The 26,010-nt window shown below is 39.3% G+C and overlaps 1 protein-coding gene across 2 annotated transcripts in view; it reads left to right on the forward strand.

Moving 5' to 3' along the window:
* LOC129777569 (uncharacterized protein DDB_G0283357) overlaps window positions 1-26,010 on the forward strand; it is a 230,763-nt gene that overhangs the window by 15,374 nt on the left and 189,379 nt on the right. The window contains exon 1 of one of the 2 annotated variants that reach the window (XM_055783918.1): window positions 15,395-15,490. The exons of the other annotated variant lie outside the window; for it this stretch is intronic. The gene's annotated coding sequence lies outside the window, so the exon portion shown is untranslated. Of the gene's footprint in view, window positions 1-15,394; window positions 15,491-26,010 lie in introns of those variants that run through there. 2 annotated transcript variants of the gene reach the window in all.

Raw genomic sequence — 26,010 nt, forward strand, 5'->3', positions numbered from 1 at the left:
AGCTCTCGCGTGTGGGGCGCAAATTCTTTCCGCGGATTTAATGTCCGTAGCGGGCGAGATTTATGAAATATTTCTGGGCTCGTTAGTTTCGCTCTGATCCTTCCGTCTCTTCTCTGTTCCGCGCTAGGATTCCAAGGCAATTAAAGGGGGACACATCGTACGGAAAAGGTGGTCGCGAGAGATGAACAATAGTGTGTGATCAACGGCGGATGATTGTTTACGACGCATTCCAACCGACTCTCGGATGGTTCTCGTTAGAGTGTCACGGGGCGAATCGCTTCTATGGATCCACATTGTACGTGGTGCCTCTCTACAATATAAAAAAAAACAAAAATATTCGATAATTCTAAAATCATTAATCTAAAATCCCTAATTCTGAGGACTAATCTATAATCAATATTTTCCTTAACCTATGATCAATTTTGATTGCGACTATTTCTTTATTAGGTCACGCATCACAAACCTAAACCCGAAAAAGGTGTTATCAGGCGTTGCGGGAGAGTCGATGAATGGCCTTCTAGAAACAATTACATATTGAATATACTGTTAAAAAACTTACTCAAAATTTTAATTCGTTAGTATTCAAATATTATTTATATAGCTATTTTTGGTAGCTTGCAGTGCGTCGTATATCTCACGAAAATGTAAATATTAATACGGAAATATTGAAAAAAAAATTATACTTGTATTTCTTTTGAGCAAAATGTTATGTTGAAGAAAAATGATTATTCTATTTGTATTTATGGGTGGAGTCATGCAAACATATAGAAGCTGAGGGTATTTCGTTAATTTGCGCCTATGCGTTCTTATATAGATTGCATTTGTAAGAAGCTCAGTTAGTATTTATCTTTTTTCTAATAAAAAAACATTTGAGGCTCTGGCTGATAATATGTGAGATATATGCAGTATCTGTATAAAACAAAGTTCTGTAGTTAAATAATTGTAAAAGGTGGAAATAGGCAAAATAATCAGATCGGTACTCTCGCCCTGTATAGCACTCTTGCCCCGGGTTCCCCTACGTTGAGAAAGGCTAATTCAGCCATTCCATGTCAAACTGATATCATGGTTCTCAGATTTTCTTGAAAAATGGTAGTTTTGTTCCTTATCGCAAAATATAACAAAATATAAGTATTTTTTAATTTCTTCATCAGGGTAATCATTTCCATTTAGGGTGGTTCGAAAAATAATTTTTGCTCTTTTTCCCAAAAATGACTTTTTTCAAAAATTCGTAATTTTTGAATTGCTGGACCGATTCAGATGATCGGAATATCCAATTGAAACCAATTAACTAATCTTCTTTGAAGAGATTGGATTTTGTTTTCGTAGCTTTTGACTGCATTTGTTTTTTTTATAGTTTACATGATTTATAGAGAGGGCGCAATATTTTTATATATATATATATATATTTTTTAAGGCTCAGACTTTTTCACATAACACATACATAAAATCGGTGTCTTTTTCGCTTTTGAGTTATGCTTCCTCAAAATTAACATGTTCTCTTTCTTCGTTCAATATTTCTATGCGACTAGACTACCATGCCACCAGACTTTTTATCCCACTTGTTTATTTATTTTGGCGCATTAGAATTTTAACTGTAATAGAGCCGGATATAGTCGTGTTCATATTACATGTTTTATCGTATCTATATGAATTGTAAATTACACAGTAACCATTTAGGCGTAAGGGTATTCCTTCTGTTCATCCATTGTTTAGATAGACCGGATAGCGGAGCCAATGATATGATCATTGTTGTGTTATTAATAACACAATGATGTTTCTTGCAGAGCAGAGCAATTTCAATCTCTGCTTTATGAATGAACAGAGGTCAGGACTCCGACCGTGAATCGATCTCCATCGCTGATGATTGTTGCGTGGACGTAGTTATTCTATAGCAACACAAAGATGGTCAATTGAGGGCCCTGAGGTTTGAATTCATGATCGTTCGCTTGGTAAGCGAACGAGCAACTAATGTGGATACGACCCACCACATGGTTATATTATCAATACTCATGATAATTTCTAATGATTGTTTTTGTGAAAATGATATAACTGAGTTCCGGAAATTTGCTTCACATGATCATAATGGGTTTTAAGTTTCTTTTCCATCGCTTTTTCTTACAGCTAGGTAACTGACTTTTAATGAAATTAATATAATCTACTACGAAAAAACGAACTGCAACGTGGTTATGTTTGGCAGATTCGATTGCGGCGAAACTTTAAACTTTGAAAAATCATAACTCAAAACGAGAAAATTCACATCTCAAAAACGAAAAGAACACATTTCTGCATATGCTTTGTAAAAGGGCATAAACTTTCATGAAAAAATATAAAAAAAATATAGCGCCATCCATCTCTAAACCATGTAAACTATAACAAACAAATATAATCAATAATAATAAAATTAAAATTAAAATTTCTTGCGAGTGTAGAAAGATTGTCTAATTGACTTAAATTTGATATGTAGATGGTCTGAATCGGTCCAATAGTTCAAAAGTTATGGATTTTTGAGAAAAGTAATTTTTGGAAAGAAAACATTTTCGAGCTACCCTAAAGTGGAAATGGCCACCCTAATGAAAAAAAAAATGCAAAATACGGGACTTTTACTTTTCGATAAGGAACAAAACCTCCAATTCTCACGAAAATCTGAGAACCATCGGTATCAATTTCATCAATTTCGGTTTGGCATGGAATGGCTGAATTATATGATTTAAATTGATTCTCTTTAGCTTTTAGGGTGGAATTTGTCGCAGTTGACACACGTACTTGATCACAGGCGATTACGTCCAAAATCAAACAGACTCTTTCTCTCTTTCCTCTAATTCTTCACCCGGTTTTCATTCAGTTTTTTGACCAGCCTAAACGAAGGCGTTATGAACCATTTTTTCGAGAATATATACCAGGTGTATGAATATGAACTTTCAAAGTACTGATCATTGGAAGCTGCACAATTCATTCTCATCTGTCAAGCAATGATGTCTGAATGTCTGATGAATGTGTCGTAAAAAAAATCTTTGTTTTTGGAGGCAATCCATCGAGTCATTTTCGCACATTTTTATAAGAATTCAAGCGTTGCTCAGCGAACACGTATCCCATCAATGAAAACAAAAGGTAATCGGATGGAACCAAGTCTGGCGAATTATCTGCATGTGGTAGTTGATCCCAATTGAGTAGCTCAACTGTTTCCCTGACCCGTCTTGTTCGTTGTGACGGGGCATTGTCATCGAGAAAAATAATTTTGTGTTGTCTTTTCTGACATAACTGTCGTTTTTGGAGCAGGTTTTTGGATCGCTTTACGGTAGAATGCGCTCAATCATTTTCGGTAACGTCCACTTTTAACAATTTCGCCGATTTTCGGCGACTTCAAACACTTTCGGCGGCTTTCCTCGTTCCTCACATCAACGTTCGTTTTAGGCATTTTAAACATTTTAAAAATTTTGAGCTCGCCGTAAGCTTCCACTAACATTCTGAGCGGATTGGGAGCGGACTCAATCAGCGATGTTCGTAAATCATAGTTCGTAGGCAAAAAATCAACAATTTTTAACACAAAACAAAATGTGGCTGCATGAAACTTCTGATATTTTGAATTGGATATTGTTGACAGATTGCAAAAAAATATAAAAAATTACAATCGATATGACATTTATTATATTTTAGTGTGTGAATTCCGGTTTCATATTTATACACCTGGCATTTTTGTATGAATTTCCCACTTATTCTACTTTTTAAATAATTGAATATACCGCCGTGATTCTGTAGCCGCCTATTGCATGTGATGAACATCCTTTTTTCGGTTATCCAACATTGTATAACATTTTTTGCAACTGCCTCATAAAAACGAACATTTTCTAATAAGTACTCGTTCCGAGAATCAGGATGCACGTCTAGGTATCAGGTTTTGTGTGACTAGCCTGCATCGAGAACTTTCGGGTCGCAATAAGCTATCAAATCATTGTATAGTGCCCCAAAAATGCTATTTTTTTGGTTTATTTTTTTTAAAAATCACTAGATTTATCTTTCACGGCTTTCTCGAAACTACGCGATTTGCTCGAAATCACACGATTTAATTTTGAGAGACTTGCTACGCTTTTTTGCGCTTGTGCATCAATCGCGCAGAAATAGAATCGATGAATTATAGCTATTGATCCAACTGAAATAATCTGAAAATGCAGATTTTAGAAACATACATTGTTGGTTGGATAGGTCTAGAGGAAATATAAGTTTTCCACAGGAATTAGGACCATTTTGCCTCAAGAATAACTTTTGAAAAGGGCGTATCTGTTCTAGTAAGAGAAATCTTCGAGCATCTGTCTCAAAAACTATGAGTCGCACCAAAATGAAGTTGAGAGATGTAGAGAATCGATGTTTTGGAACATAGAATTTTTACTTATTAACCCGTTGAACGGAAAAGACGAGTCCAGCTCATCATAAACTTTCCTGAACAAACTGAAAATGACTCGCCAGAAATGATTGAGTTTTGATGCTTTTTATGATAGCAGTATCTGAAAGTCATATCGATCGATTGCTTTGATATACTTGTGTGCATGCTTCTAGGAAGATTAAAAAAATAAAATAAATAATCGTCTGCCAAAGCAGTGCTGACTGAAAATAAATTGTCGTTCAAGGGGTTCAAATCAAGTTTGACCACAAGTTATGAATTGTGATTTTATTCTAAACAAAAATTCTCATAGTCAAAACCCTTCTAAATGCAGCCATTGACGACATATTTAATTTTTTTAAATAATTTAATTTGTCTTGTTTATAGTAAATAGGCCCTTTCCATATGTTTGTCGTGTTACACCATCGCGTCCATGAATTTTTATGAAATTGTTTATATTTTCCATAAACTTTTCAAAATGCACCATTATGATAAAAGTATGTGTTTAGGAGCTACAATTGAAACCAATTCAAGACATGTTTGGTTTTTAAATTGTCCACATCATTCATGATGTCCGAATTGAATTTAGTTGAGTATCGTACTCATGAAGCCACGTTTTGTTCCCTGTACTGATGCGTCTCACAAATATCGGATTGTATCCAGCCTTGTAAATTATGGTTTTCGTGCCGTCATCGTGGTTTTTCTTTTGTATAAAATTAAAGTTTTGCTGCAACATTTATCCCAATGTAACATTCACCCAATCTCTGGATAATATGGTTTATTTCTGATAAGTATGATTAAAATTATTTATGTCTTGTACATTTACTTAACGGGTGTTAAATAAAAAATGAGAATTTTTTCAATACCTTTCAGTAACTCAAATAAAGAGCGTAAAATTTTCTTTCTCCAAGAAAATTGCTCTTTGGGCTCCGTAGAAACAGTAGGCGTGTTTGGTTTTGCTAATTTGAATTTAGTCAAAGCAAACATGGCGTCGAAACAGCACGTGCTCCGCGAACGCATTGTACGGTTCTACGAAACGCATTTCCAGCAAGGAAAAAAGTTCACGGTGGCACATTTTAAGGAAGAAAATGTACCTGTCAGTACGGTATATCGTATCCTGGGTTGCCTGAACGTAGAGCGGCAGGTCGGAAGTGGTCGTCCGGTGACGATAATGGCGAAGCAGAGGAAGACATCGTTAAAGAAGCTGTTTGACAACAAGGACGCAACCAGCCTGCGTGACGCCGGTCGGAAATATGGCTGCTCCCACGTATTGATCCATCGGACTCTCAAGATGGAAGGAATCGTCTGCAGGAAGAAGACGAAGTCGCCGGAGTACACGGAGGAGCAGATAAATCACAGTGTCGGTGGATGACCAAAAAATACCGCGGGATGTCTTTCGTTCTGGACGACGAAAGCTATTTTCCGCTGTCAAAAACGCATATTCCAGGAAATGATAATTACTACTCCTGCGACAAGTCATCCACACCGCCTGAAGTGAAATACAATTTCAAGCACAAGTTTGAAAAAAAGGTTATGTTGTACATCGCCATTTCCGACCGGGGCATTTCAATGCCTTGGTTTAAGCCGAGCGGTCTGGCAATCAACCAACAAATCTATCGAGAAGAGTGCCTCGATAAAATCATGCTGCCGTTCATGAACGAGCATCACGCGGATGGGAAGTACGTCTTCTGGCCGGACAAGGCAATTGGAGGGCCAAGGACACGAAGCAACTGACTACAAGAATCCGGAATTGTATCCGGAAAATGGACGTAAGTGCCGTACAACGTTCTTGTGAGAGCATCGCGACAAAGTTGCGTCGAACAGCAGACCACGGCCCTCACTCAAACATTCACTGACATTTTTTTGAAGAAAATACATTATGTTATTAATAAAAAATACTGAAATCGATGAAAAAAAAATGTTTATACGTGATTGAAAAAATTCTCATTTTTTATTTAACACCCGTTATATCCAAGTCATATATATTTTGTGCATAGCCCAACAAGAAAAAACCGGTGGAGCAATAATATCTTCATCAAAGTAAATTAAAGAATGAAATAATATGATTTGTATCACATATGATAATATGTCTTTAAAATTTAATGATAAATTCCACTCAATTTTTCTAACACGTTCATCATAATGAGAATGATTTTTTTTCTGAATGCGGTGTGTTTCACAAAAACGGGAATTCGTGGTACCATAAAGTCTTGTATGAACGAGCGAGATTCTAACTAACTGAGCAGGAAGTGTTCGTTGAACACCGATTGAACAATGGCAAAGCTATCCAAGCAAGTTTTCGATCGATTTCTTTGCAGCTGCCTTTATGTCGCATAAATTTCGTTTATACATTTGAGCTAGCACCACCTTAACGCCCAGCCACATCGCCACAGTCACTCAGTCAGGAAATTGCATTTCACCACAATCCCTCTGCCAGGACCTACGTCACGTTCCGCTGTCACCCGTCACCCAGGTCAAATTCACAGCACCATCACACCATTACCGCACACACCTTAACGTATCACACCACGCTCGCAAGCAGCTTTCGTGGCGGCCCATAATCAAATAGGCCCATAAATCCTGCGAAGCAGCTGCCAATTGTGCACACAAAAGGAATTCCTCCGGCCGGGGATCAATCGCTCGGTAAGCCAGCTTTTCGGGGACCTTTAGAAAACTCACTCTTTTGCTCATTCTCCCCCTTCCCGGTCTATATCTTCCAACGACAGATCCTCACACGTTCGACGCAGTGTCACTCCGAAAAACTTTAAATACTACATTTTACTACAAGCTGTCCAGCACAAAACCCGTCCAGGAAAAAAACGGACGGAGAAGGAGAAATAGAGCCTAATGATGCTGTCTTTTTTTTTTGAAGAAAAAACTCTATTAGTTGTGCATACTGAATCAATCGCTGAGGCTGGGAAATGTATTGTACTCAAATAAAATAGCGAGTTGTTTTCGGGTTTTAATAGGCAACGTTAGAAAAGCGACGCTTTACTCGAATATCGGCAGCAAATAATAAGAAGTGGAGCTCTGGTGGCTGTGTGGGGGCAGAACAAAATACGACGAGTTCCTAATCGATTTGCCGCCTCCGACTCTTTCTTTTGAAGGTGTACTCTGGAATGCTTCCACTACGCAGCCGATCAGTTTCATCCTCCTTTATCCCCAGGCTCCTATTGGGGAATGGCACACCAAGGAAACGGTCTCGCAGTGACTCGAAATTTGCTTACAATAAAATTTTTCCCATACCTCTGTCGGTCTCTCGTCGGTGAACCACTCACAGACGTGTTTCCCTTTCTCGTCCTAGCGATGAATGCTTATTGATGGAGAACATATTACCGATGTAGAAAGCCCCCAGACGAACGCAACATTTTGTCCAAACCGAGTCCGTTTGACGTCAGTCCCCGGCGATCAATAACACTCCTACAACAGTGGGCGAAGATGGCGTATGATGATGCAAATTCGTTTCAAGACGACGACGAAATGACTTCCGGGCCGAGGCGGCTACCAGCTGCGGCTAGGTGAAGTTATTCAAATTATTCGAATATGGGGAATCATATAGTGACAGGGAATTTCTAAGGTCCGCAATCAATCTTGGCGCTGCCCGGGGCTTCGGAAATGAAGTCCAAAAATAGGTCAACAGAATATATGTCCACGTTTATGAGTTTATACCAGACGTGAAGAGATACGTTGAATCAACAACATGTGCACGAAAGTTGTTACATCGAACGTAACTCACTGGGGAGGGAAAAAAACTCCACCGGGAAACACCGAAAGCGTGGTATTCCTCAAGAGTAAACAAATCAAACGCAAACCAACCGATAAGTACACCCGTGTCAAACAACCGGCGACAGCACTCGATAGGATTGTTTAACTTAGTTTACGTTCTGAACTGAGCCAAGCCCCATGGGAAATTTGAAGAGAGTAAACTTCCTCCTCCTCCTTGCCGCGAAACTTGGTCACGAAGAGTACACCGAGTTCTCTATTATAATTTGCGGCCCCCCTCACTCCTACCACTGGTTGCAGTCGAATTCCACGTGGGGTACGCATATGATAAGCAGCTGGTTTCATGCCTCGAAAAACAATGTTCTGAACGAGATGGGGAGAGTAGCAAAATGAGCAAATAATAGCTAACGATATCGAGCGCGTCTCACCAGAAGAAAAAATGGCCCCGACGCGATAAAGGAAAGCCCTCTCGCAAGAAACCAATCAATAATGCAAACACGTAGCACGCAAAGGTTCCCGGAGGGGTAAGGGTACCGAGCTCGCAATCAGAATTTAAACAAGCTGGCAGTTTTTTTTTCGCCTCACTCTCGGTGAGAGTCCTCTGGAAGACGCAAACGCAGCAGCAGTAACGTCTGGTGTTTGGCTTTCATCGGGTCGTCGTCCTGCGCGGAGGGTGCCCAAAGAATCGGATGCGTGTAAATAAACAGTTCCGATTAAAATTGACTACAAACGATGACGGCGAGGAAGAGACTACGGCGTATCGATTCGATTCCTCCGGAAGGGAAACGACTGGTGTAAACAACAGTTTACTTCCAAGGATTGTGCCATAAGCGGCCGACGACGCGCAACATCGAACTTCAAGTCAGCGAACCCTTTCTCGCCCTCAAACAATATTTCTAACCCACAAATTTGACAACAGCGGTACACCGAGAGTGAATGTCTGTGCGGAGTAGAATTGAGAGGGGTAAAGATAATAATGGATTATGTTGTTTACTTGAGGAATAATCTTTAAACATAAGTCACTTTTGGAGGGTATTTCGTCATCGGTCCCGAAACCAACTGCGGGCCTATAATTTTTGGGTTTCCTACTTTAAACAGAATTGAAAAAGCATCATTAAAATTATGGTTACTTGAATGCAATCGGGATATTGTTTTCCTCCCTTTCATTCCACTTTGCCATACCTTTGAACCGCATCATCTCAAGCGTCCGCGGATCAGTCGCAATTCGCCGCATCGCGTAGCTTCCTCTCACGCAGCGTCATTGCGTTGGGAACGAAAGGCCTCTTCAATTAAGACGTTTAGGAGAAAGAGATGAATTGGATATTAATTCTTTCTCCACTTGCCGCTTTCTCCGCGTTCTGGTTATTTAAAATTTTATGGTTATGTGTTCTCGTTTCATATTTATCGCTATCTTCTCGTATCTCGTTCTCGGAACTAATCCCAAAGTGAAAAGATTGACTTCTAATTGGACGGATGAGCTGTTGGAGTATGTGTAATTGCTTAATCCGGCACTCAAGGACTGGAATGGGAAGCCGAAGTGGTTCAAAGCTGCGCCATTAAGGCATCACCAGAGTGTGATAAGGCGACGGCATTCAACAGCAGCCACTTTTAGACTGTCACCTAAAGTATTTTGTTCGCCCCGACGAAGGCGCTTCTGCCACTGCCTTCCATTTTCTTCTTCGGAATGAGCTGCCAGACCGTCAACCAAATGACAGTTTCGAATTAAGAGGTAGCACTATTATCTATGTATCGCAGTAAACTAGACTTTGGGCGTTTCCGAAAGTTAAGCCCCGCAGCTTGTCCACACCGAGACTTAGCCGCCGTCAGCGGCCTTACGTTTTTTTTCTTTTGATACTGAGCTATCGCGCGTGACACACAAGGTGAATGATGGCAGCAATTTAAGGATTTGCCGCCGCCGAAAGCTGTCGGAAAGATGCCGCTGACGTATGCCGCTCACCGGGAGCGAGGGATTTGATGCCTCTCTCCGAATCGGGTCGGGGCAAGATAAGGGATTGTTTTTAGCCATTTCCCTGTCAAGCTGATGCTATCGCAAATGACTCTCAATCATTCAGCGTTATGCTGTGAATGGTTTTATTCCCGCTAGTAGTAAGGTTTTCACTGAAGTCCGAGATATACCTCGTGTTGGCGAGAGAAATTCCAATATAATTTGTACGCCAATGCACAATGGTCCAGGAGACGCATTTAAGTGGAAATTAGCATTTAGAGGTCGACAGTCATTCTCTAGACAAGTACTGTCTTCGACAAAGCTGTTATATATGATAGAGCGCTCATTTTCATGTTATCAAAAAAAGGGTGACCAACATTTTCGATGAGGGTTGCAGTCCACTGATCATTCAACAAGAGCCAAAGGTTGTACCGCTCATGACAACTCTACACGAACTGATGATTGCGCCGGCTAGTGACCATTCTATCCTGGATTCCTCGAGTCGAGAAAGACGCACCACGCTAGATATGGGGTACAGACTAGGGGGGCGTTGCTGATTAATGGTCAGCTGCATCCCAATAGGAAGTAGCCCGTGTCGGGCACACGTATAGAGCATCGAAGACTGCAACATACCAATTATGAGAACACTTGTAATACTAACCTCGAGCCAACCGCGAGTAATCGGTTACATATTACTAACATAGTTGTAAGACAAAAATTGTCAAAATATTGGACTCCCGGCCCCGTCAGGCTAACGCCACATGTGCCTTAATAAAAAATATATTTTGGAAAAAAAAAAAAAAAAAAAATTTTCGATGAAATAACAAAAATAACTTTCTTATCTCAATAGATAGAGATAAACATAGTTCGACAATGATATAGTCCCAGTTATTTGAGACATTTTTGTAGAACAAAGTTTTTTCTGTCTCTTGAAATAACCGACATAGCGCCTTTTTTCTAAGTTGCGTTGGGGTCACCATTAAAAAAAAAACTGTTTTATTTTTGCTCTAACTTTTATATTTCGAATTCTACATACAAACTGTCTTCGAAAGGCTTTTAGAACACACTGAAACAAACATTTTTCGACGCTGGGGCAAACATAAACAAAGTTTATTGGCGGCATTTTAAAGAGCAGAGTTAACTCTACATAATGTGTGAAATTCTAAACTATGTTATTTTTTATGTTTGAGTAAATTAAAATTGCAATCATGAGTTGTTGGGTATTAGGATATTGACAAGATATTGGCAAAATGTTGGTCTTGATAAGCTCTAAAAGTCGTACCAAGACAGCTTTGATCTAGAATTCGAAATACAAAAGTTAGAGCAAAAAAAAAACCCGCTTTATCATGGCCACCCTAATGCAATTTAGGAAAAAAGCGCCAAATCGATTATATTAAAAGATATAAAAAACTTTGTTCTACAAAGTTATTTAAAATAACTAGGGCTACAACATTGTCGAACTATGTTTATCTCTATCTATAAAGATAAGAAAGTAAGATTTTTTATTTCATCGACAATTTTGGTCACCCTATTTTTGATAACATAAAAATGAGCGCTCTATCATATGTAATAACTTTTTCGAAGATATTTTTTGTCTATTGAATAACTGTCGAGCTCTAAATGCTAATTTCCACTTAAATGCATCTCCTGGACCATTGTGCGATGTAATATGAATACGGTTGTTTTTTTTTCTTCTGACCTTCTCTTCATCAGGAATTAAAAAAAAATACGTTCCCTCAACATTTTCTCTCTATCTAAAAGGACAATTCGTCGCAGAATCTTTTATTTGTTGGTCCGAGACTTTCAGTTTTTTTTTGGAAAAATTTATGGTATTTATGGCGGGGGCTATAAAATCGGTAATATCAAAGACTCAACCAGAGAGGCACAGGACTACACCAAGGGTTGTTAACTTCTTCTTCTTGGATGGCATTAACGTTCCCAGTGGAACTTTTACCTTCTGAACGTAAGTTTACTTGCGTCATTTTTATTAGTAGTATTTAGTTGAGATGTCCATGCCGAATAACACGCCTTGAATGTATTCTGGAGTGGCAAGTTCTAAAATATGCGTGACCACAGTGCAAGTCGGAAGAAATTTCTTTGACGAAAAATCTCCCGGCCAGAACGGGAATCGAACCCGAACCCCCGGCATGATAATGTGGGACGCCAACCACTCGGCCACGGGAGCACACAAGTTGTTAACTTAATTAACTAATCAAATATCCAATTAGTTTTTCAGTATCTCTTATCAAAATTACATCCCTCACGCTCCCAAAAATATATTTTCCAAAGAAATAATCCACAAATTATACTATGTAGCACCTTTCGCAGAACGGCAACAGAAAATCCGATATTGACTGTGGTTTGGTAGCGACAGTTACAGCAACCGCAAAATGTGGAATGAATATTCATTCACCTTCAGTTTCCATTCAAAGAACACAGCTTTCACTGAGCTTGAGCTTGAGCTTGGGTAGACTGTACAATTCGTAGTTGCTCTCCGTGATTGACCTGAACCAACCAAATTGCACAAAGAACACACAGAATGACGCTTGGGACTAGCAAATCATTCTCGTTGGGCAATTCACGGTGATTCGAGCTTTGAATGGTCAATAACGACGCCGGCCATGTCCTTACAGTCACCAGGGGAAGGGAAGGAATGTTAGTATGATATTCGCCGCCCGAAGGCCAGAAGGGTCGTCTCTATAGCGTGGTTCCCTAGCGTTTATCATGGAAGAGATAGTTTGTTAGTGGGAAGGGGTAATAATCAGGATCCACTGTGGTAAGTGATATGATTCTGTAAACGCGGATTCTCAACCAATCGACGAAACTGAATTACGAAATCGAATGTATTTCGACTAACGGACCAGCGATGTATTTTAAAAACAGATGAATATTTTTATTTTTTACATATTCATTTCATATAGAATATACGATTCAATAGGTCGTGGACCCTTCAAATTTACACATTCTTAAACACTCACGACGGATGGTATCCATGGACCACCTGAACAGGTAACCTGGAAAACACAACCACAATACTAGTCGAATATGAATTTCGTGATTCAATTTGACATTCTCGAACACCGGACGACAGATGACACCATGGACCACCTGAAAAAGTGGCCCGAAAAACATCTCTACAATGAAATAATATATTTCGTGATTCAGTGTATCGTGGGACCTTCAATTTGTCGCATTCTTAAACATCCGACGACGGATAATATTCATGGGTTACCTGAAACCGGTGATATATTCCGCAGCTCAATGCGCGTATTCTTTATTCTACCGTAGAATCTACCCCAATCGCGAGGTAACCTGAGAAGGTAACCAAGAGAATTTTTCTGAAATTAGTCAACCCGACGATATATTTCGTTATTCGTTGACCGTTCGTTCCATGGAAATCGAATCGCTACTGTGGAAAGTAACTTTAGGGAAACCTGAGAAGGTAACCGAAAGAACTTCTATTGCAAGCCAATCGGACTGGCGATAAATTTCGTAATCGGAAAAACTCTTCACAAATCAACCAGTGATGTATTTCTTTATTTATTGCACGTACTCTATATCGAACAACAATCGCGATGGTTTTCGTATGGAAACCTGAGAACTCCTCTGAAATCAATCGTCATTTTCTGTTCATCACCAAGCGCACTCTTTATTTAACTCTAATCACAACGATGGGTTGTTAACCCATTAAAGTTAACATTTTTTTCCATTCATCACTCATTCATCCCTTCAACCATCTATCTACCTAATTATTCAATTCTTGAACTCCTTCAAGAATTGAATAATCAAGGAAACAAACAACTAAAGAAACAAATAAACAATGAATCAAAAAAAAAGTTAACTTGTGAAGTGTGTAAGTGAAACTATTATATTTCACTACTCTACAGCTATCACCATCTTTTTTACGATGGCATAAACGTTCACATTTTCCTTAATCTGTTAAATCTGATGATATGGAACAATCTCACCAAAGGAATCCAACACAGAATAATTTCTTGAATGTATATTTTGATCTTCTCTTTTTCACCCCACTATCCGGAACGTTCCACCAATACTGCACAAAAATTCACTGTATTGACACAAACCTACACCAAGAGAATCGAGAAAACACATACAAATGTATCACACGCGTGTAAATAAAATTGACACACAGCCGGCAAAACGAACCACACTGTCATTACTACACTTGTTCAGGGGTACGACTAAAACGTCAAATCCCTCATATTGCGAGTGTACCCAATATTGCTGCGGTTTACTGACATTTTGGTTCAATCAATTACTGTTGTTTACAACTCGGTCCGGTTATATAGTCGAATAGTGGCTAACTTTAAACTCCATGTTAAATGTGAACACCTCCATGTGAAACCGAAATATGAAAATCGCTCATGCAGTTAGAATAAAGCAGCGCATTTTTCGATTTCAATCCTCGTAAATGATATGTTGATAAACAAATAACGCCATATTGATTTTGATTTTGGGTAGCCTATATTCAATTGATGTCTAACCCCTGCACTTGTTGATACGAATGGTGCCGAACGGAAATCTCTCTTAAAATTCATTAATTTTAAGCACATTCTGTTGAATTCGGCTTCGCTCCCAGCCTGTGATACGTTCACTACGACGCACAAACTTCGCAATCGTAAACACAAGAAAAAACACTTATACGTGTTGGCGAGAGAAACACCACACATCGAAACGGGCACGCGACGGTTGAGAGCGCAACGATAACATGTTCACTACACTTTCGAAAAACAAAAATGGCGCAACAACTTTTTTCTTCGACCCATGTTAATTTTTACCACCGCTTCAAGCTAGCTCAACTGATTTCAAAATCAGTAAAGCAGGGGACTTATTTTTCGCACACAATCCATGTATAATAAACAACACAGAAAACAAACGCGCACATCTTGTACAGTACGCTGCTCATGTCCACTGCTCAACACTGCGATTAAAAACGAATAAAACAATTCCCAACTCCACAAATTCGTCCCATATTCACGATTATATTAAGAATACCACACACAAAAATAACTACGAGAATGGAACGGAAACATATTTTTGTTATACAGAAAAAAACACTTCCTAGAAATTATGCACGGAGCGGAAGAAAATACGTCCGCACCCGACGACTACTCGATTGTCTCTCCTCAAAGAACACAGCTTTCACTGTTGGAAAAACCCTTCCTTTCCATCCGGTTTATAATTTGTTTGCAGTTTGACGCCACTTTTAACCCGAATGCCCGAATTTGCGAACATTAATGATCGATCGGAAAATCACCGACCACCATCTAAATTCATACAAGCTCTCCCCCGGTATACAAATCATAAAAATCAAGTAGCTTTTTATTTTTACAGATCTGTATATATAAAATGGATTTCTGACTGTCTGTCTGTCTGTCTGATTCTTATGGACTCGGGAACAACTGAATCGATCGACATGAAAATTGGTATGTAGTGATTTTTAGGGTCAGGGAAGGTTCTTATGATAGTTCGAGACCACACAAACACAAATTTCTGCTAAACACAAATAGAGCCAAATTTAGCATATTAAGGTTTTTGGGGGGAAGAAACGTTTCTATGGTAAATAGACACTCCTCCTCCCCCGTTCTAAGGGACAAATTGAGCGAAATTTGCCATGGGAAGGTTTTGCATAACTTCTTTCTATATAAATAAAAATGGATCGCCGAATGTGTTGATAAGAGCAAAACTCGAGAGAGGAATTGTCCGATTTAGGGCTGTCTTTATTCCATCATATTTTCTGTATCAAACATTTATTCCATGTGTGGAGGCGATCTAGCGTAGTGGTAACATCCATACCTCTCACACAGAGATCACTTCCGACATTCTTCTAAAAATGGAAGTAAAAGTGACGAACCAGCCGAAATGAATTGAAACATGGAGGAACATGTTATTTGCAAGTGGTTGAACAATCTTGAACGAGAATTGTGTCTGAAAATAATCTCATATTATAATGACGAGTTTTGGTAGAAGTACTAGGTATTTAAAAAATGTATATATTTAGTGTGATAGATGCTTACAAATATTTCTAATCAATTGATGCAATCATCTGTGCAATCTGTTGAAAAATGGTCGGGATATAAGCGATCGAAATTGTCATACCCCATCATGTCATACCCATGTTTCATAATTAGATGGTGTATTGTTCCCAATGTTATCTCTGGATAGTACGGTTTATTTATGATAAGCATTATTGATATTATGTATGTCTTGTTCATCCAGTTAAATCCAAAATATTTTGTGGATAGTTCAACAAAGAAAAATAGGCGGAGAATTGTATCTTCATCAACGTAATGAATGGGTGATAAAATTTCACCTGCATGACATATGATAATTTGCCTTAAAAATCAAATGATGAACTCCAATCATTTTTTCGGATACATTAGTCATATTGTGAATGAATATTATTTGTTTCTGGATGAGATGTTTTCCATACAAATGGGAATTCGTGGTAATCCGTAAGCCTTGCATGAACAAGCGAGATTCTAGAGCATTCACAAGAAACACATTCAGGTTTTTTACGCGGTTTTTTACGAGGTTGTTTTACGCAGATTCTCAGATTAACGCGATTTTTCCAAATGATCGAAGAAGTTATTTCCATACGTTTGAAGACCATGGGAAAGATCCAAAAGATCGGGAATGGGCTCAACATGAACTGTACGAAAAACAACAGGAAAACCTAAAAATCACTTGTCAAATACTGCTGGCCAGGTATGAGAGGAAGTCATTTATTCATCGGATTGTGACTGGCGATGAAAAGTGAATTTACAAAAAAAAGCAAAAAAAAAATTAAAAAAAGGTATTAACGTAAATTGATGGCAACAAATGAGATGGTCGAATGGTCGATTCCTAACTGTTTTGCGATCCACCTGGTCTGGATATTTTACAAACGCGCCCATATTTTTTTGTCGAAGCACATCTTGCTTGGAAGCCATCTCGATAACCATTTGACGGATTGTGACGAAATTTTGCGCATGTAAACATTACACTCTAAACTAGTTTCACCCAGAATTTCATAAATTGTTATCCATGCAATGAAAAGCTATACAGAAAAGAAGGTGTTGCATTTTTTTCGAATACAATCTGTATTTCATTATTTTGCGGTACTATGGATATACAGGCGAACAAGTTTTTGCGCGGTCGCTTTTTGCGTGATACCTCGTTTGTGTGACTCTTTTTGTTCGATTTTATTGTGGCATCGGGTCTTGAATCACACAAACTAATCGCACAAATAATAAAATTGCACCCAAACAGTTACACAAATGAGAAATCGCACAAAAAGCAACCGCACAAAAACAGGTTTGCCTGTACAAAAGATATATCTCGTTCTATAGTAACTATATATTTCAGAAAAATTTAATCATAGAATTATAGCTAAATAAGTTACTTTACTGTTTGTTTTCGATGAGCATTTCAGCTGCTATCTTGTACAAATCTTTTTCTATACATTGCCCTTCGTATAAGATGTACCATAATTTTTCGTTTTAAGTACTTTCTGCTTTTGATATGTTTTGCGCTTTCAACCGGCCGAATATTCTCGAAAGACTGTGTATTTAATTCGTGTTTGACAACGGAGAAGAGAACCGCGAAAGAAAAACAAAAAAAATTATAGGAGGTTGTGTCCAAGATACGACCGCATTGTTGACGTAGACCTCCGCTGTTATTTTATATAAGTCGCTTGTTTATACCTTCGGATATTATTCTATAATGCTGTGAAATTTTCGAAACAACTGCTTAGTAGAATAATCTTTGAAATGGTTTTTCATTGTAAAATCAGTTGACGATGATTGATTGATGATCCATTCTTGCCCTCGCAAAACAATACACTAGCTGATCGTATGTCGCAATTTATTTCATGTCAATGCATTGAAAATTTACCTCGAACGCTATTCCGGTGGCCTTTTTCGCAATTGACATAGACTCGGCTACATTCGATTATATACATGTTACACCAGCACCATTATTCCACATCTCATAACTACATTAATACATCTTTGGCACCGGATGGAAACAACAACAATGACAACACTTGTAAGTATCAAATATCATGCTACATGTTATTTAGTATTGCCTCAAAGGAATCGCACCTCTAGGCATCGTTCGTACAACGTAAACCAAGCGCCAAACAAGCGTTCGTCATAGCATGCATACAGAACCATACATTGGTGGCTTGAAGCTACTAGGAATACAAACACTTCTCATCATTTTGCGTTATTCTCAAGAGAAACGCTTTTGTTAATATTACTGGCCTCAAAAAAAGTTGCATTACTTTCTCATGCTCGAGAGAAGCGCAGCTGTCACCCTTAGTCTTCTTCTTCTTCAATGGCACTTACGTTCCTAGAGGAACTTCGCCGTCTCAACGTAGCATTACTTGCGTCATTTTTATTAGTACTTAGTTGAGATTTCTATGCCAAATAACACGCCTTGAATGCATTCTGAGTGGCAAGCTCTAGAATACGCGTGATCACAGTGCAAGTCGGAGGAAATTTCTTTGACGAAAAATTCCCCCGACCAGAACGGGAATCGAACCCGAACACCCGGCATGTTAGTTATGACGCTAACCACTCGGTCACGGGAGCACCCTTAGTGGAGCAATTTTTGCTACTGGTAAGCGAAACCTAATCACACACAAAATTCCAGAACGACATTTACTTTCTTGGTGATTAAACAAGCGAAATAAACTCTTTTTGTTAATATCAACAACCTCGAAAACAGTAGAAATGCTTCATTATGATCAATATTAGCGCAAATGCAATCCTAGTTGAAGGCAGTTTTGCGACTGGCACGCGAACCTAAATAACTTATAATATTCCAGTAAGACATTCAAGATGGTATTCCCCAAATATTTTTTTGGAGCATAACCTTAACGCCTGCTTCGCCATAACGTCAGTTTAATGCATTGATGCATTCTCGAAGGCACCAAAGAAGCCGTTTACATTTTCGACCGACGCGCCGAAGTCGCCTATTTTGCTGTTGTTCGATGCGGTGTCACACTCGCGAAAGCTTGGTTCAGTGCGCACGCTTTTCACTACACCAACATCGCGTGCATCATTAGATGACGCTTGCCTAGAAATGCGTTCGTTTTTTGCAGGGCTAGAGCCTGCCTCCCTCTTCTTCTTGCTCATCACACACTACGCGAAACGTCTAATTTATGACGCGGGAAGAAAAACACACGATACGAATAACGAACAGAAAAAGCAAACGACGATATCCAAGTTAGATTACCACTGGTGGGGTCCAATCTTAGATCGAAGCGCAGTGAAGGCAAAGTAAACTGGATTGCTTCTTCTTCTTCAATGGCACTAACGTTCCTAGAGGAACTTCGCCGTCTCAACGTAGTATTACTTGCGTCATTTTTATTAGTACTTAGTTGAGATTTCTATGCCAAATAATACGCCTTGAATGCATTCTGAGTGGCAAGCTCTAGAATACGCGTGATCACAGTGCAAGTCGGAGGAAATTTCTTTGACGAAAAATTCCCCCGACCAGAACGGGAATCGAACCCGAACACCCGGCATGTTAGTTATGACGCTAACCACTCGGCCAAGGGAGCACTGGATTGCTCCGATGCCGAATAAAAGTTTGCCTCAGCGAGATCCACTGTTTATACTCAAGACAAATATTCCCCTTCATTTTTCTACTTTTCCTTTGTTCACGGCGACTTCAAATCCTACGATTTCCCCTTCGTTGGTCGTTGATAAGTTACTGGTTATAGACAGCTCTGTTCGGGAAAGCACACAAATGGACAGAACAAATGTATGGAAAAATGGAAACGCCTAAAGTTTTCATGAATTTTAACCATTTACAAACCAGGGGATTCTAATGTATAGCATATTAAACAAATCTTAGGGAATTTCCGATTCGTTTAGTATGTAAATCGCTAAAATCCGTTCGCGGCAAAAATAGTTATTAACGTTAACTTTATTTCATAAAAACGTGACCTGTTTTCTGATTTGGCACCCTTAATGAAAGACGTAGTTCTACGTCAAAAGAGATTCCGAGAGCATGGGGGGCATCCCATTCTCAGTGATTCGCACGGCACATATGTCGAATGTAAAAATTGAGAGCGAATTGAACTATCGACCAATAAACAATCGTCGTGTGTGCGTAGATCAAAGCTAGCCAGTACTGTTCAAACAGACGGCCGATAGTTGGCCGCCAAAACAGTTTGAATGAAATCGGGAAGCCCATCAAACTTTTTTATCGGCCGATACTGAATCGGTGTAGTGTGCGCTTATGCATTTCGCTCCGTACTAATCAAGTGGGCCGATCAAACTATCGGCCAACAAAACTCTACAGTCTGCGGGGGCTCTATCACTGCAGTCGTGTTTTGTAATGTCCCTCCTTCACTATAACCATGTTTCGCGGTCCCATCAGTATTGGTTCGGTTTCTTAACAACGATGAAGTTCGATCTGTACAAGAAGTGCGTGGCAATTGTCGCATGATTCAAGTGCGGGAAGTCACCGACGGTACAAAGCAATAGTTGATGTGGAAGATAAATCCAGAGAAGAGCGTTCGAGTTCAGTACGACTGCATATTGTCATCCATGCCGTTCGTGAACGCGTTCGGCCCAATCTCTTTCGTGAGAAAAAGCGTCTAACAATCGAAATGAACGTTTCCATGTGCAGCATAAGTTGCATTTTACGTAAATATTTACCGCTTGTCGCGCACAGGCGACCCATTTATTTACGCCCAGATTGGAACGAACACGATTGGAAACAATTCAAAAAACTGCTACAATGGTTAAAATACGGGGATGGCAGCAAACCTTCCAGACTTCATCTTCGCAAATAATTATCCATCCGGTAGTCCAGATTTAAATCCATTGGATTATTCACATTGAATCAAGTTGGAAGAGCGTACCAGTGCACGTTCGCATTTAAATTTACAATCGTTGAAGAATTCTATCGAGAAAGCAGCCCGTGAACTTCCACTTTCAGCAATCCGTGCAGCGATTGACGATTGACTCGAGCGTTTACAACTCTGTGTAATAGGTAGGGGTCCACTTCGAATAATTTTGCCAAAAATGGTATTTTTAGATACTTTCATACCCTCAATAATAATTTTAGCTTTTTTATATTATTTTTTTCTCGCGTTATTTGAAATTATGGCTATACAAGGTTTATTCCGAGGAAGAAATCATAGGGGCGCTCCTTACCACATCCATGTTCAAGACTCCAAAAAATAATACTACGAGGAAAGTCGTGAACTGGCAGCAAATTTTTCGCCTCTTTACCTCTGTAGCATTAATTGTTTATTCGAATCACGCACATCCGTGCCGCTGACCATCAGTATACCTGCTACAATCGGAAAGCAACAATGCTAAGCATTCGGAATTTTTGATAACCCGCTCCGTAACGCTTGTCGTCTTCGATTGGACTTGTTCTGGTTACACTAGTTCTCTCCTCCTCATTCTCCCCGCAGATTGTCATCAGTTGGTTACTAATTAAATTGCCGAAAAAACGACCCAGCTTGACCAACATATCAGTCGCGTTCAACGGGGAGTCTGTCGGAAAGGCATCTGTTGGTCGTATAAATATTCATAATCCGCGCACTCTCTGCACTCTCTATTCCGAAAACTGCCTACTCCGGAGACGAGTAGTTGTCAACACCGCAGTGGACAGAATGGGAACAGCAGCACCTCTTGGGTGCACGCACAGCAGCAGCAGTCCTGAAGGGGCTCACCAGACGATGACGATGGTAAAGAAGGAGTTGACGCAGTGCTGTCCCAAATTAAGCAATGCTGAATATTGAACAGTTCTGCGCGAGATCCGAAGCTGAAATTCGAACCTTCAACACCAAATGGTCATGTTTTTTTATCTGCTATTGTTGTTGTTCTTCGTGGATGCTTTCGGGGACGGTGAATTCGCACAAGCAAATCTGTTTATGTCGTTGCCGAGCAGTCCCCGCGGGACTCTCCAAGATGACCGCAGTGCAGCGCATAGGGCGGTAATTTATACAATTATCCATCACTCGACTGCACTCCTACCGCGCCGGCAGACGACGGGTGACCGACGAATTCACTTTGGCGAATTGGATCATGGGTGGAGAAGGTGAGAAGCGGTGGTTCCGCAAGGGAATCCACCAAAACAGAACACGAAGCGAATAAAGAGAGTTGTTGATGTTCGCAGAAAAGGAAGCATCTAAATTAAGTTAAGTTAAAGCTCCGATCAGAGTTGTTCGGGTTTTTCATTCAATATTAATGAGCCTGCGGCTGAAACTACGATCCTGCAAACGGGTGAACATTTGGGCTTTGTTTCAGTCGATTGAGTCATTCATCTGAAGCTCGTGATTTGTGCTATTCAACGGGCGCTCTTTGCTGCCGGAAATCCAGCCCGAACAAACACTCCGCGAGGTTAAGTTTATCGAGCTTAAAACGCTCAAATTATAGCTTAGATCGAGTTTCGATTTTGCGTGGTATATGTGGGAAGAGGTGCGGGAAGATGTTTGATGTTATGTAATGGCTATTTTCGGCATTGGGGAAAATAATAAGCCACCGCGAGTGTTTTACCACAATCCATTAGAGAAAGCTTCTACTTTGGAGCCGGTCGTTAGGCGGGAATGTTTCCGACCTGGTGGCGATTGGAAAGCTAGTTGAATTTTGTGAGGTCATAAAAATTTAATTTTATCGTCCAAATGTCCCATGCCTTGTTTTTTTAAGTGTCTTTCGTCGACTTTGGCCAGAAACAATCACACGGATCGTAGAATTCCAGCTCCATTAGCATTGGGAACGCGTAGCTCAGGGCAATTAATTTACACCTAACCACGGAGACATGTCACGAGCATACGCTCGCTTACCACCCGGAACAGAACGGCGACCTAACGGCTCGCGTTTGCCACCAGTGACCAGCGTCGCGTCGTTTTTTTTACATTTTCGGGAAAAATTCCTCCGGAGTTAAACCCGCTATAAATAAAAAATAATGAATTCCATTATTTTTACCCAGGCACCTAAATAAAGCGCGCACACTCACGTCCACTGCATCGTAACAATGGAATCATATATATTCCGAACCGTCCAAAATGAGGGAAAAAAGAAGGAAAAAAATCTGAAGCGATGGGGAAAATAATATTTATTTTCTTCTAATTATCACTTATTTATTTGTTTTTGTTCTCTCCTTTGGGTGCAAGCGTTTGTGAGTGTAGTCTTCTGCTCTAGCGTACATCGTTATCTCCGTGTAACATATTTTAAACTATGGTTGAGAACATCGCACTGCGAATAGCCACCGACATACACACACACACGCTCACACAAACTGAGAAGGACGGGGTGCGGGAGGATGAGCGAGCAAAAAAAAAAGAATGATTACCAACTCAAGATAAACCGTCGGGTTGAGGCAGCGCAAGCTCGAAAGTAAATTATTATTCATTGTTGGACTGTTGCGTTAGCGCGGCTATGCTTTAAAGGGGAAATTCGTCTGAATCTGATGATCGTGTAGTTCCCTGGGCGAGGTGAGGAAATGGGAAATTGCACTTTGTTTTCGGCGAAATGAAATTAGTTTGCAAATTGCTGTTAGCTCAACCTATGCCATATTAAAAAAGTTTAGCGCTTCCGTATTGAGGTTAACAGATATTGGACAGCACAGCTGCAGTTTATGATAACTTAATTTATCGAAATGTTTGTTCATACGATGAAACGTTTTGCCCCAGGTAAAGTTACGCAAGCGGAGAAGATTGTGTTTTGCGTATCAGTCTATCAGTTGTTCTCATTTTGTTCTATTTCATTTCATTTTGAATGTACCAGCGATTAATAAATGAAAAACGACGGCATTGTAACGTAAATATTGCAAGTCATTGTATTGGCTGCCATACAAATGAAACACAAATTTCTGCATAACTCGAGAATTAATCAAGCAAACGAAACCAAATTTGGCATGTGAAGGTTTAAGGATTCAATAAATGTTTCTATGGTGGTTAGACCCTCCTCCCGCTCTCTAGGGGTGGGTTGTCATACAAATGAAACACAAATTTCTGCATAACTCGAAAACTAATCAAGAAAACGAAGCAAAATTTGGCATGTGAAGCATGAACATTACGGGGCACGAAACGTTTCTATGGTGAATACACTCCTCCCCCGGATGTGTTGATAAGAGCAGAACTCGAGGAAGCAATTGTCCGATTTAGGGCTGTCTTTATTGTATCATATTTTCTGCATCAAACATTTATTCCATGTAACGGAGAAACATGTTATTTACAAGTGGTTGAAAGATCTTGAACGAGAATTATGTCTGAAAATAATCTGATATTATAACGATGAGTTTTGATAGAAGTACTAGGATTTTTTTAGTAAAAGGTAAATTAAACGGGATCGATTAGAAGATCAATCAATGAACAGTTCTGCGATTGGACTCATGAACTTGCGCTTAGTAAGAAAACGTGAATGTGTGAAGGTGTTGATAACAAAAAACAAATTTAGGGCGGGACGAAGTTTGCCGGGTCAGTTAGTATCAAATAAAATACCATCTTTTTGCTCGTCTCTTTACACACAAATGCCCCGGAAGTGCATAAGGAAGTCGTCGAATAATCATCCTTACAGATTCCGATAATTTGGTAAATTTTTCAATTTCATTTTTCAATATTTGCAAAACTCTGCACGTGGAATATTTATGGCCTTTTCAGAAATTTGTGTGTAGTTTATGAACAACCCTAAACATTTAGTACCTTAGACAACACTGTTCCTGTTATTTTTACTAGACTAAACTGTTTGAAAATAACATCGCTCCGTCATGGTCCGTTTTAACCCGCGGATGGTCCTTCTTACCCCGCCAGCAAAAAAAAGTAATTTTTTATCACTTCAAAAATTAATGAAAAAACGCAAAAAAAAAGTTATACAATCAACAGTTACACATTTTTTAGTAGTAGATTATTAGATACCCAATGATATGTAGTACAACAAATAGGGGAAATCCTGATGGACGTTTAAATGAAAATTGGTTTTCTTAGAGGGACGGTATTACTCCGTCTTCCCCTACATTTTGAAATTCTGTTCAAATTCTGCTGCACATAATCTGCTGAACCATTTCGTATAGCGAAAGAACAATAAAAAAATTACTGTCGGAAAGGACGTGACCGCTTTGAAGCTTTCGGGATGCGTAGTGGTTTCCCACTAAGTGATACCGTGTGAGTGTAAAATTGAATTAAGTTTAGAGAAGTTTAGAAGTCAATAATACTGAAATTTCAGTATCTGCCAATATGTCAATTGGGCCTTATGATCTGAGACGCTAGCATTAATTGATGGAAAAATGTAATTCGTTCATTTTTATTAATTCTATTATTTATCAATGCTTTCACTATGTAGTGGATCTCTTTTGACATTTCTATTGGATTATTTATGACAACCAATTTGATTCTATCCGCATGACCCAGCTCAAAATGATTCTGGTGCAAACAAAATCCATTCCACAAATAAAAGTGCAAGAGAGAGAGTTAAAAAACCTAGATGTTTTAAAAACATTAAGAACCTTCCAGTGATTTATAAAAGCAACAAAAATGCGTGGATGGTGAGGACGATGTTTGAAGAAATTATTTTGAAATTGGATGAAAGAATGGTGACTGAAGAAAGACGAATAATTTTGTTTATTGATAATTATCCTAGCTATCCAAATATCCAACAAAAAATGACAAATTGCAAACTGAGACATTTTCCTCCAAACATGGCCTCTGTGCTCCAACCACTTGACCTTGGAATAATTAAAGCGTTGAAAGTGCACTACTGCAATAAATTAGTAAAGGACGAACTGAATGCAATAGAAAAAGATGTGTATTTGCATAATGTGCATAATTGAAAACAGCATTGATAACGACCCATTATAGAAAAATGTATTCGGATCAAATTTGAAGCGCTCGCTGAACAAGGCTTTGATTCTTTTGAAGGTTTGGTCATAAATGGTTATTATTTTCAAATATCATAGAAGGTAATTTTGTCTGACGATGACATAATAGAACAGTGCA

This window comes from Toxorhynchites rutilus, chromosome 3, assembly GCF_029784135.1.
Source record: "Toxorhynchites rutilus septentrionalis strain SRP chromosome 3, ASM2978413v1, whole genome shotgun sequence".
Classification (NCBI taxonomy): domain Eukaryota; kingdom Metazoa; phylum Arthropoda; class Insecta; order Diptera; family Culicidae; genus Toxorhynchites; species Toxorhynchites rutilus.